Genomic DNA, 13,092 nt, shown 5'->3' on the forward strand with positions numbered 1-13,092 from the left:
ATAAGCACGACTATACTGAAAATGCATAAATGTTATAGCCGAACCTCTAACCTACTTGATCAATTGCTCCTTGGAAGAGGATATTTTTCCAAAGTGCCTGAAGATTTCAAAAATTGTGCCAGTTCATAAGAAGGGAAATGACACTGACATACAAAATTTCAGACCAATTTCCCTCATTAGCCCATTCTCAGAGGTATATGAAAAATATGTTTTAAACCTAATGAAAACTTTTTTTAAATAATGGGGTCTATTTAATGTGAACCAGTTTGGTTTTCGCAAGGGATTGTCCACAAATCAAGCGATTACACAGTTCCTCAACAACGTGTACAGGGAGTTGGATGAAGGCAAAAAGACGCTGGGGATTTTCATAGACTTAAAAGTAAGGCATTTGATCTGGTAGATAACAAAATTCTCCTAACAAAGCTTGAAATGTATGGAATCAGAGGAATAACCCACAAATGGTTTGTAAGTTACTTAGAGGGTTGATACTACTATGTAGAGGTTAGCAGAAATGAATCAGAATCTAAAAATTGTTTCCTAGGGGTTCCTCAGGGTTCTATATGAGGTCCACTCTTATATACAATATATGTAAATGATTTTTATAGTGATCAGTTTGTTATGTATGCTGATGACACATTTTTATTAATAACTCAGGAAAATATTAAAGCCACAGTTAATAAAGCATATGATGAAATAAAAAGAACCCTAAAGTGGTTCTCAGACAATGGTCTCTTGTTAAATGAAAGAAAAACTGTGCTTTTACGTTTAAGTCATTCAAGAACCACTCCAGATCACAGTTTACTAGTAACGTCAATTAATGGATCCATTCTACAACAAGAGGAGGCAAAGTTTTTGGGTTTGAAGATAACAAAAAATCAAAAATGGAACAAGCATATTAATACGATTTGTAAAAAGATATCCTCAATATCTTATTGTATACAACAACTACGCTGTAATGTTAATAGATCCCTCTTATTAATATACTACCATGCATTTTTTAATTTTAACATTTCCTATGGTATTATAGCTTAGGGAGCATCTAGTGATTATATAGTTTTAAAAAACTAAAAAACACACCGCTTTTAAAGAACATCGAACTGAAAAGTGAAAAATAAATATAGTTTAGAAAAATTAAAAACACGCTTTTAAAGAACAGCGAACTAAAATGTGTAATTAAAAAAAAATAAGCTTAAAACAATAACCATCGAAAAATACTAATATTATTGTGAAAAAAGCGTGGGCGATTTGTGCCATATTTTTGTATATCAAGCGCCCACACTTTTTTCACAATAATACTAGTATTTTTCGATGTTCTTTAAAAGCGTTTTTTAGTTTTTTTTAAACTATACAGTGTGTCTCACTTCTCATGAAAACACCCCCGTATCTTCCGTAATATTCGAGGTAGAACGATGAAACTCTCTGGACTGATGGAAATGCTCAAAATGCACCTACCACCTGAATGGGGTTGGCCAAAGTGATATACACTGTCCGCCACACGCGATGGAACACCCCATTTTTACGGTAATACACTTTTTTCCTGAAAAAAAATTCAGTCCTGAAAAATCCGAATTTGTCCCACTTCTTATGGAAACACCCCCGTATCTTCCGTTATATTCGAGGTGGAACGATGAAACTCTCAGGACTGATGGAAATGCACCTACCATCTGAATGGGGTTGGCCAAAGTGATATACACTGTCCGCCACTCGCGATGGAACACCCTATTTTTACGGTAAAACATATTAGGGGGCAAAATAGGCTCAAAATTCCTTCAGATTCGTGATCAGGACTACCAACTTACTACGATTACACTTTTTTCCTGAAAAAATTTCAGTCCTGAAAAATCCGAATTTGTTTCACTTCTTATGGAAACACCCCCGTATCTTCCGCAATAATTGAAGTAGATTTTTTTTTGGTTTTGACATCAAAACATGAACGAAATTGAATGAAACTGATGTAATTCAATCCCTTCAAATGATTTCAGACAACAATTCAGCAAGTAGGTAAAATAATCCAAATTCTACCTGTTCACCGAGTGCGATTTTTTCTTTAAAAATTAACAGTTGTTTCGGTGTTGCAATGAGTATGTAGATTAATTTTGTTTCCGATGGTAAAATGTTTCCTCAATATTTTGATAAAGGATCCCGCACATTTCTTATGAGAAATGGCTTGTCAAAGCTCAGAATTGTACAGTTTTCGAGATGTGAACTTTTGAATATAGATTTTTTCCATTTTTTGCAGTTTTTGCTCATCAATCGAGAGCTCTCACTTCTGGTTGGGATAGAATTTGGATGTTCGGCAACCAGGATTAGTTTTACGAATAATATTCGTCAGTTATAATAGATGCCGTCACCGATAATTTTTCATACACTGTGCTTCACACTATCTCGATAATCTGAGAATGTGGTGCTGTGACATTTTCCTCAGATAGGCTCACATCATCTGTATCTTTCATACCTGAGAGTACTCTCCAGATAGAATGAAGGGGTTCAGGTATTGGAAGCGAACTATTTTGCGCCGTAATATGTTTAACCGTAAAAATGGGGTGTTCCATCGCGAGTGGCGGACAGTGTATATCACTTTGGCCAACCCCATTCAGGTGGTAGGTGCATTTTGAGCATTTTCATCAGTCCTGAGAGTTTCATCGTTCTACCTCGAATATTACGGAAGATACAGGGGTGTTTCCATGAGAAGTGAGACACACTGTATTTATTTTTTTTAGGACTACTTGAAGTGGACATTTCATCTTTCTCAGCATCTTAATCTATGGCACTACAAGCACTACAGGATTTTTCTGTAGTGCTTGTGTTTTGTCCTTAAAACAAAAAAATTTAATGAGCAACATCAAAAATTAACAAAAAATCTTTGAACAAACATCGAATCCCGGCTACACTACCAATCGTTTCGAAAAAAAAAAGCACATTTAATTGAACAATACTCGCACACATATCTGTGCCGTGAGAAATATTTTCAGAATTCTTTCATCAATTACAATGCAGACGAAAACGAGGAAGAATATTTTCAGACGTGGATCGTGGAAGATGTAGTTAACTTGTTACATAACCCGCGAAGAAGATGAGAAAGTGGTTCTCGAGACAAAGCAAGAGAATACCACCGACCATCGGGTTACCTAATCGATAATGCCTTATTCGTAAAAACGTTCCGACAGACCTCGATCGAAATGAAAGAATACGCGAGTGAAAAATTAGTTTTTGTATTTCCATTTCGAATACGTGGCGCTTATTAATTATTATTGATTAGCCATTTCGATGCGTTCGAAGGAACGGAACACTCCCGCAGAACACTTGTCAACCTAGCAAAACCACTTTGGAATCAAGGCTTAGGCTAATTTAGTACTCCATTCCCTGCAACTTCATTACTAATATTTTACTAAGACTCTTAATACACACGTGCAAAATGTTCATAACACCGATGCTGGATTATAAAGCCACAATCTACTGTACGCTCTCCCTAAGGCGATCCCACCGCATGCCAACAACCGAGAGAAGAATCCCACGCAACATCAATAACCTCCCATACCTATTCCCCTCCCAACACAATAAATATTACTCTCAGAAGGATGTCGAGAAAAGCTCCCGTTTCCCCCAGACAGACTCCTGGAAGCAAGGAAAGACTCAATGGAGCAGATCCAGGACATCCTCGAGAAGTACCTACTGACAATCAGATCGTGGACATCATACATCCTGGAATAAACTGAAGTCGTACCCCCACCAACCCCCGGCCTAACCTAACCTAAACCCCAAGAAAAATCGGCCACCGCAATGGAACCGGACTATCCGAACCGAAAAACTTAGATATTGTAACGAATATGAAGCCGCTTCTGACCAATACGCCGGCCGAATCATGGAACAAACACCGCGAAAGAATGCAGTCGGGAATAGCCGGTAAAATTCTAGTACCGAACCGACTAGAGAATCCTAGAAAGGACCGTAACCGATATAAGCACGTCTTCCCGACCCAAGAGGGCAGTTCAGAAAGTGAATCGGGCGGCAAAACATGAAATTCAAATAGTGTAAATGAATTAAGTGTTAGTTGCTAAGTGTTGTGAAAAATAAATTAGTTTGTGATAAGTGAAATATTTTTGAAAATAAATTTATTTAAGACAAGTTAATTCATTAATTTGTTACAATATATAAAACAAGATAGATAAGAATAATCACTTGTAAACTAACCCCAAGCCTGAAGAGGCTTAAGCCTATAACAGGGCCCTACCGCTGCCCACAAAGAACTTCTGGTTTAAATTCCATATCGAAATTGATCCCCCTAAACAGAAGTTGCACGTGCTGTTTTTTTAAGTATAATTCTGATTCGTAGAAACGTAGAAACAGATTTCCACTTGCTCAAAAAATGGTTTGACCAAAGGCTCCTGACAGTGAATCTGGAAAAAACTAATTTTCTTCCATTTAGTTGCAATCTATCAAATGATTGTCCATTTGAAACTCTTGTTAATAGTATCAAACGCCCGGCTGAAATCTAGTAGGATTAACACCACCGTACATTCGTTTTCATCTATTGCTGTTCATTATATCATCCGCAATATGTAGAATGGCGATGAATACTCTTATCAAGATTGACTGAATCACTACTTTCCCACAGGCACCGCTCTAAGAGCGCCTTTAGGATTTTCCTGTAGTGCTTGTGTTTTATCTTTAAAAAAAGAATCTTTAACCTCTGCAAAACCCAAGAAATTTCAACTAAAAAGCAGTTATTCCCCAAAAAAACGTCAAATAGTACACATAATTTTCAATATGCGACCTTCATCCACGATTTTCTATTGACTAGATCTATCCGATTCAGTATCTGAACACATCATATCTTCCAGCAGATATCTCACGACCGAATACGAAATCTTATATTTCAAGTTTCAAATTATAGCTCGTACACCTATAATTAACAACCGTATACGCGGTTCATGATAAAAAAATAAATTGTATAATGTAATCAATATCTCACGTGAGAAAAAAAACATGTGGGATGTGGAGTACAAACAATCATATTATTCACTTTGGTATAGAAAACAATCATTGTGGCATTAAGTAATTGCAAGAGTCGATGTTGCACAACAATAGCAACGTTTTGAAAATTAGACCGTTTGTCTATTGATATTTCTCCCACAAGAGAAATTCAGGTGATATACTTATTTTGTGAGACCAAAGCGATGAAGCAATTACACAAATTTAAGAAACTGCTGGAAACGCAAACTCTTCTAACTTTGAAGTAGACTCTTTGAGTGACAATAAATGATGGCTGCACGCTTTTTCAGGTTTTTTGATTTTTTCTTCACTGAACTTTAGAGGAGTTCTTAGGAAGTTTATTCCACATAAACGCAGTTCTCCAAATGGAAGAGTTCTTAAACAGAGAAGTCCGAGAACTGATTGAGGTATCTCAATGATTTCTCATTCTGAATACAGCAACCGCTTCTTCTGGTTCTTCGAAAAACGTTGACCTCTCAGTTTGTTTTTTACGTGCGGGAATAAAAATATGTCATTTGGTGCCAAGTCAGGACTGTACGGCGGATGACTCATCAAATCGATGTTTTGGGTGCTCAAAAATGCAGTTGTTTGCGCCGATGTGTGAGAGCTCGCATTGTCATGATGAAGAGTGATCCGTCTTCGGCGGTTGGTTTTCCTGATTTTTTCGAAGACAACTGGCAAACAAATGGTTGTGTACCACTCAGAATTGACTGTTCTGCGTTGATCTAATGGTACGGTTGCGAAATGTCCAGTTTTTCCGAAAAAATAGGCGACCATTTGTTTGGAAGTGCTTCTTGCGCGAATAACTTTTGTTGGATTTGGCTCCTCTTGAAACACCCATACAGTCGACTGCTGACATTTTGTGTTGTGGACAATGATCCGAGTCATTGGGAATGTATCTGAAAGTGCCCGTGTCTTTCCTGTAAATGTCAAATTCTATTTCGTTCTGTTCGTTCCTTATGACCAATACATCTAAAAACGGCAACTTTCGTTCTTTTTCCACTTCATATGTGAATTTTATACCCTTACACCTGTTGTTTAGTGCTGAAAGGACATTCTCAATTCTGGTTATCCTTGTATCCACTACAGCGAATATGTCATCAACATACCTGATCCAGACCGTAGGGAAGTAACTGAGTTCTTTCCCAGCTTCCGTCTCAAACCTACCCATGAATAGGTTCGCTATAAATGGAGACAATGGGTTACCCATAGCCGTTCCTTCAGCGAGAGTCTAGAAATGGCAAAATGTAAAAACAACGTGAATGGTGATAAAGGACCCATCTCGTTTAGCCCGCTTTTTAATCTTCTGTTAGGAAGAGAATAATTACTAATAACTTGAAGGTAGTTAATTACCGAGAATCCATATTGGACTTCAGGTATACAACCTCAGGTAACAAATTTTAGTATATAAGGACTAACCAGACTAGACTAGGTATCAATTTTCTTCTCCTGAGGATGCTAACTTTGTCGGCGAAACGCGGGTCGAGTGCAAAAATATCAGTTTGGTGTTAGGGCAATTGATCTCGAAAAAGTTATTCAACTTTCACACCAAAGGTTCCAATCTCATCGTTATTCTCAATTACCAAACGAATACAAATTATAGATTTGGGAAAATTGAAAACCATAATTTTCACAAATTGATGAGACTAATCAACGAAGTAAACAGTAAACGGGTTACAGTGAAACTTCAGTTGGATATCGACTGTAAAGACAAGTGAAGCCAAATCGGAATCGCTCACCTTCTATTCATTTAATCGGCAAATCAATATGAGAAATAACGTGTGACTAGAATTAAAATCTCGTTAGGCCTTGAACTCGACGTATATAACATTCGTTCAATGTGATTTCACCTCGTCGATACGAGCGAAATCGTTACAATTTCTTTGCAAATTGCGGAATGATAATATATTACAGCGGGATGATTGCCTTCGGATAGATGAAAGGTGACTCACTTGCAACTCTGGAACTCTGTGAAATCATCACAATCGCAAGAAAAAAAACAACAATCGAACGTTGTTCGCGGAACGGAGAAACGAGAGGATTTGCGGAAGGAAAAGAGATTGTAAGTGAGCATCTTTCCTATTATTTTGTTGACTAATTTCGTTCGTTCGTTAGAAAGAGGACTAACAAGAATAACGATTCAGGGTTGTCTTCATCAAATTCGTGAGTCAGGTGATATTCCAAGAGGTGATGACGAATTTGAAGAAGGTATTTCGTTCAACTTCACTTTAGGTTAGGTTAGGTCCGAAGTGAGTGGGTCCATTCGACCTCCACCGCAACCCGCAAGGGTTTATTGTGGCTCACAATTCACACTCGACCAAATAAACCCAGCTTCTTAACGAAGCCGATTAGTTTGTATGGTGAGTGGTCTTTCAAGTCAGATGGTAAGAGTACTGCTCTGCCTAACTCTAAAAACCTGATTCGGTCCCTGCTGATTCATCATTTTACAAACAGAAGCGACACACGCTGTCTTCCGACAGTCTCTGCATATAATGATTCAAATGACAGTGACCTGTGAGAAGGCCTGTTAGACATCGTAGTTCATCCCTACTATATTCCAACAACTGTTTGGTATCAAGCTTCGAAGGGCAAATAAACGCCTTGGAGTGGGCCATACTTGAAATTTCTGCCCATAAATCTTCTTATCATCCAGGTGTCCCATATTCGTTTGTCAAAGCCAAATGCGATGCCAATAACAGGTTCTGGTCTGATGAAGCTGCTTGCAGTAACCCTCCTTTGCAAGGGAGTCAGCAGCCTCATTGCCTTCCAAATATGGCCAGGAATCCAGACTGGATACAATCTGTTGAGTCTTTCTATCGAAGAAAGTCTTTTTTGGCAATTTGATACCTATTTAGACGTTGTTCACTAGCAGCCAAGAGCGTTCAATGCCGCTTGACTGTCCGAGAATATTTTTATTGACTTGTGCATGAGGTTGGATTCTTCCAATCTCCCCGCACACAATTCAATAGCGTAAATTTCCGCTTGAAATACAGTCGCATAGGTTCCTAGGCAGGTTCCTGACTCTGCGACTGAAAACACCTGCACCAGAACCTGAAGGTGTTTTTGATCCGTCTGTGAACCAACAACTATCTGCTCTTAATATTTCCTTCTCCCGGAGAATCTACTCCTCCGGGAGTAGATCCTCCCTCTCTACTCGGGAATAGTACTTTTTACGGCAGTTCGTAGTTGACAGTTAGAGGCATAAAGTCCAGAGGTCATTTCCAGAATGCTGTGACTTCCAATGTCAACCAACAGTCTGTTGCGCTCTGCATATAATTGATTATGCAATTGGCAATGTGCAAAAGTCTATATACAGTCCATCAAGCCTCTCTCTCCAGAAAAATGTGGAGAGGAGGTAGCTCTAGAAGGATCTCCATGGCCGGTGATGGTGTGGTACTGATGGCACCACTGATGGTCATACAAGCCTGTCTCTGTAAGCCAGAGACCTTCGCCTGAGCCGTTTTCTGTAAAGCCTTCGGCCACCAAGCAATTGCACCATAGGTGATCAACCCAGCTTCTTAACGAAGCCGATTAGTGAGTGTGGTCTTTCAGGTCAGATGGTAAGAATACGGCTCTGCCAAACTCTAAAAACCTGATTCGGTCCCCCTGATTCGGAACTTCACATTAACATACGAGTACGAGGGTGAACCGAAAAGTTTTCGACCTAACAAAGATACAAGACATTTTAGTCTCTTTTTAACTCTAAAATTAATACTAAGAATGTCAATTTTACTTCAGTATGCTAGGAAATGAAATGAACAATTTCACTCTGATATGTATTTGGTTTAAAAATAAAAATGTAAGGAGCAACGAGAGTTTCCTCCTCTTTCAGTGATAACAGCTTGCAAACGACGAAGCAAGCTTTGTATCTGATTTTTGATTACATTCTGCGGAATATTCTCGTATTCTTAAGCTTATCCCAAACATGTTCGATGGGCTTCAAATCCGGACTGTGCGCAAGCCAAACAAATCACGCGAGTTGAACCTCGTCAAGATACTGAGTAACGATACGAGCAGCTTAGGGCCATGCATGAATGTTGCGTCCTTCCAAGAAAATCCATGTATGGTAAAACATGGTCTTGTAGAACCTCCATCAGGTGCCTATGCGCATTCAATGTCCCATTCTCGATGAAGACTAACTCCGTGCGAGCGTCAAACGATATGTCTCTCCATGCCACAACTGATCCTCCACCAAAGAAAAGTTGCTCGGCAATATACGCTTCAGCATATCTCTCGCATGGTCGTCTCAATACTTGTGCACGTATATTTCAGCCCGTAAGGCAGAATCGCGATTCAGCGGCAAACAATACACGCCTTCAATCTGCTACTGTCTAACGAAGCTAAGTGTTCTCCTGAAAAGTTCAATCTTGAAAGCCGGTGTTCACGGAAACGCGGCGGTCCAGTAGCTCTAATTCCAGAAGATAATACAGCAGCACGGAATCGCCTCCTAACTGTCCAGATTTATGTTTACATTTCTGAATTCTTGCAGATGACTTCAAAGGGAAACTGCCGTAACTGTTCGGTTACTCAATGCGCCAGATACAAGAAAGCGGTCATCCCTAGCTGTTGTGGTCCTGCCTCGTCCTGAACCAGGTCTACGAGTTTGCAGAACCAGTCAGACCAGTTTCGTGGTACCGCCGCTATACTCGCTGCACAATCGACGGACTGTGGCTGCTCATCGTTTTGAGGTTCAACTTAGTACACCTCGAACTTCACTGTTTAGGAACTGTTTCATTTGCAGAACTGCGTGTATTCGGAATAAACTTCCTGAGAGCGTTTTTCCAAATGAATTTAATAATAATAATAATAATAATAATAATAATACATTTATTATTTACCAGTACATAAAAATAATACAAAATAACTTTACAAAACAAAAGTATCAAATGCAGGTAAATAAAAGGAGAGCAGTTAGACTCTGCAGCCAATTCTTCCACAGCCCCTTGAGAAGCCAATAAATACATATACACGATAAGAAAAGTAAACTATACATTTTCGAACTCTAACCAAATATTATGTTAACAACTATGATTGTTGAGTAGGATTTCATACAGAATCCACTGATACAGGCAACAAACTATTGTTGACTAAATAGAACTCGTTTATACCTAAATTTAAATGCATCACAAGACAACGAAAAATTAGGTACATCCAGGACATCGCCGAAAATCGCTATATTATAAGAGAAAGATCGTTTGAATACTTCTTTTTTATGCTTGGGTATAGTTAGCATGTTCCTCCGTCGCAAGTTCAAATGATGCACGTCAGTCCTAAATCCAACTTTTTGATATAAGTATTGGGGGATTTTATTTTTCAAAATTTTGTAAAAAAAACATACCATATGATGCTTTCGACGGTTGAACATACTTAGCCACCCAGCATCCTTTAATTTATGTGAAATACGCATAGGACGCCGTATTCCATATATCATTCTCATACAAGAATTTTGAACCTTCTGTACTTTTCTTATATCCGAACTATCGAAACAAGGTCCATAAACTACGTCACAATGATTGAAATGGGAGAGAACCATACTATCACACAGCTTGATTTTCAATTTGTAGTTCAGAAAATGTCTTTGACTGTGAATAAGTTTCAATGACATATATGCATTTTTTAATTTTTGGGTAATATGGTGTTTGAATCGTAACTTATTATCCATAATCAGTCCAAGATTCTTACAATAATCAGCCACTTCAATCTTGTCTCCTCCTACCCTTATTGTCATTATGTTCTTTGCTGAGGTCACTTCCTGATCAGTGCCAAATAAGAGTGCAACAGATTTAGTTGAGTTGATTCTTAATGAATGACTATTTGTGAGGGTCAGCAATTTATTCAGGTCAGAATTGATGACGTCCGTAGCTTCCGCTAGATCACAAAATTTGAAAGAGAGATATAGCTGTGTGTCATCTGCATAAAAGTGGTATTTACAATTTGTCAGGTGTAGAGAGAAGTTGCTAGTGTAAATGGTGTATAATAATGGTCCCAAAATACTTCCCTGTGGAACGCCCTGACATATGTCCACAGAATCCGAAATATGATCATCTAATTTCACTTGTTGCGACCTACCAGATAGATAAGACTTAATAATTGAACAAGCAGTGTCTGCGAATCCAATGAAATGTAAGATAGAGAGAAGAATATCATGTCTTAAGGTATCAAATGCCTTGGAGTAATCAAGTAGAACAAGAGCACACATTTCTCTAACGATTTCAATCCAACCTGAATCGCTACTTTGCACAGGCACCGCTCTTAGAGCGCATTGAGGATTTTCCTGTAGTGCTTGTATTTTGTCTTTGAAAAAATCGAAAAACATAAATTTGTTGACCTAATTTTATGCCCGGCAGTGTATATCTATGTGAATCCGCATTCGACAACTATACAGCTTGTAATTTAGAAATGCTAACTTGAAGAAGTGGCAAGAGTATTTCAAAATAGGACTGACAAAATATATATATATATATATATATATATATATATATATATATATATATATATATATATATATTGACATTTTTTTTAATGATGCAACAAAATTTCCTTTATTTTTAGTATTTCAACACTAACATATGTCACAAAAAGGATTTGAAGCTTTATATCTTCTATTTATTGTATGCGAGCGCTTTCTATAGCTGGCTGTGCTATCAACTTCTTGGCTCTACTCAAACTGAACGTTTTATCTTCTTGTTTGTTCTTTTATGCGGATATTACCTGATGTAACCTAAATATAGGCAAATTTACCTGCAGTACCTGCACTAAGGCGTTCTAACCGCATAAAAGAACAAACAAGAAGATAAAACGTTCAGTTTGAGTAGAGCCACGAAGATGATAGCACACCCAGCTATTGAAAGCGCTCGCATATAATAAATAAATAGAAGTTATAAAGCTTCAAATCCTTTCTGTAACATATGTTAATATTAAAATATATTGAAAAGAGCAAAATCCAGGCTAGTACGCCATGGTCGAATGGACCCTGAAGTAACAAACATTTTGTCTGCTACTGCGGCAGGCATCATCAGTGGTATGTGCCTTGACTGCGAGGACGAATGTTATACCTTGGAGTCTCAGCAATGAATAACCCGGCCGTGAAAACCTATGTTATTAAAAAGAAATATTGAAAATGAATTGAAAAATTAATAACTCGATATCATAAAAGAGTAAGTTGTCTGGATTTGAACCATACTGTTGTTTGAGTCGGATCTTTTCTGTACTGATGAGATGTAATACCTCGAAACTGCAACACCATGTCTGTCCCATATAATTCAATATCCATCTTGGTATTAGCCGGCGAAGTAGTTGTTAGCATTTACCAGAACCTATTGTGCAGGTACGTTGATCTGTCCAAAAAAATTATACTCGGTATAGGTCAAATTTGAAAAAAAGATGTTCATCATTGCCCTGTGATTATCAGTGTCCTTGGGCTGTTAGTTCTAAAACTAATCGGGTGCTTTGTCAGATATGTAGCAAAGTTATTGAAGCAAATGCCTGTTTTAAATTTGTATTTGCACCTTAAGACTTCTACGCTGGTCGAAATCTGTAAGTATCTAGTCTGCATTCCTACATCCTGAAAAGAGCACTTTTCCCAAATCACCAGAAATTCAATATTCTTCTAGTATTGCATTTCTGTTGATTGGGTAAAGTGCACTTTTTTATTTATTCCATGCCAGAGATTGCACTTTTACCTTTTACCAAAAAGTACAAAGCACATAGAAGCTCATAAGTACGATTTTAGTGTATCCTGGAGTTTTTAGTACCTAGTCTCACCACCAGAGAGTGATGGCAGTACGATGTCGCTATTCTATGTAGTTACCAACAGATTTGGGTAGCAGTCGCTGACAACCAGTCGAACTTTTAATTTAATTTAACTTTGGCGTACATCCCGACTTCGATATGATAATAATGATAATAAACGTCTTCATTACTACAACCAGAAATCGTACTGTCATCGCTCTCTGGTGGTAAGGATAGATATTATAAATTCCAGGATACCTACTTCTGAGCTTCTATGGGCTTTGTATTCTCTGTATTTACACATTCCTACAGAAAAAAATTATCGAAATGAAACGGACACATTTTTACGGCAATAAATCAATCAGTTAT

General features: G+C 38.0%; 1 protein-coding gene across 1 annotated transcript in view; it reads right to left on the bottom strand.

Annotated features, from left to right (window-relative positions):
* Positions 1 to 13,092, bottom strand: part of osp (myosin phosphatase Rho interacting protein outspread) — a 153,751-nt gene that overhangs the window by 95,121 nt on the left and 45,538 nt on the right. The window lies entirely within an intron of this gene.

This window comes from Leptinotarsa decemlineata, unplaced genomic scaffold, assembly GCF_025532065.1.
Source record: "Leptinotarsa decemlineata unplaced genomic scaffold, Ldec_3_MD MMD2_tig00000882_RagTag_RagTag, whole genome shotgun sequence".
In the NCBI taxonomy this organism is placed as follows: domain Eukaryota; kingdom Metazoa; phylum Arthropoda; class Insecta; order Coleoptera; family Chrysomelidae; genus Leptinotarsa; species Leptinotarsa decemlineata.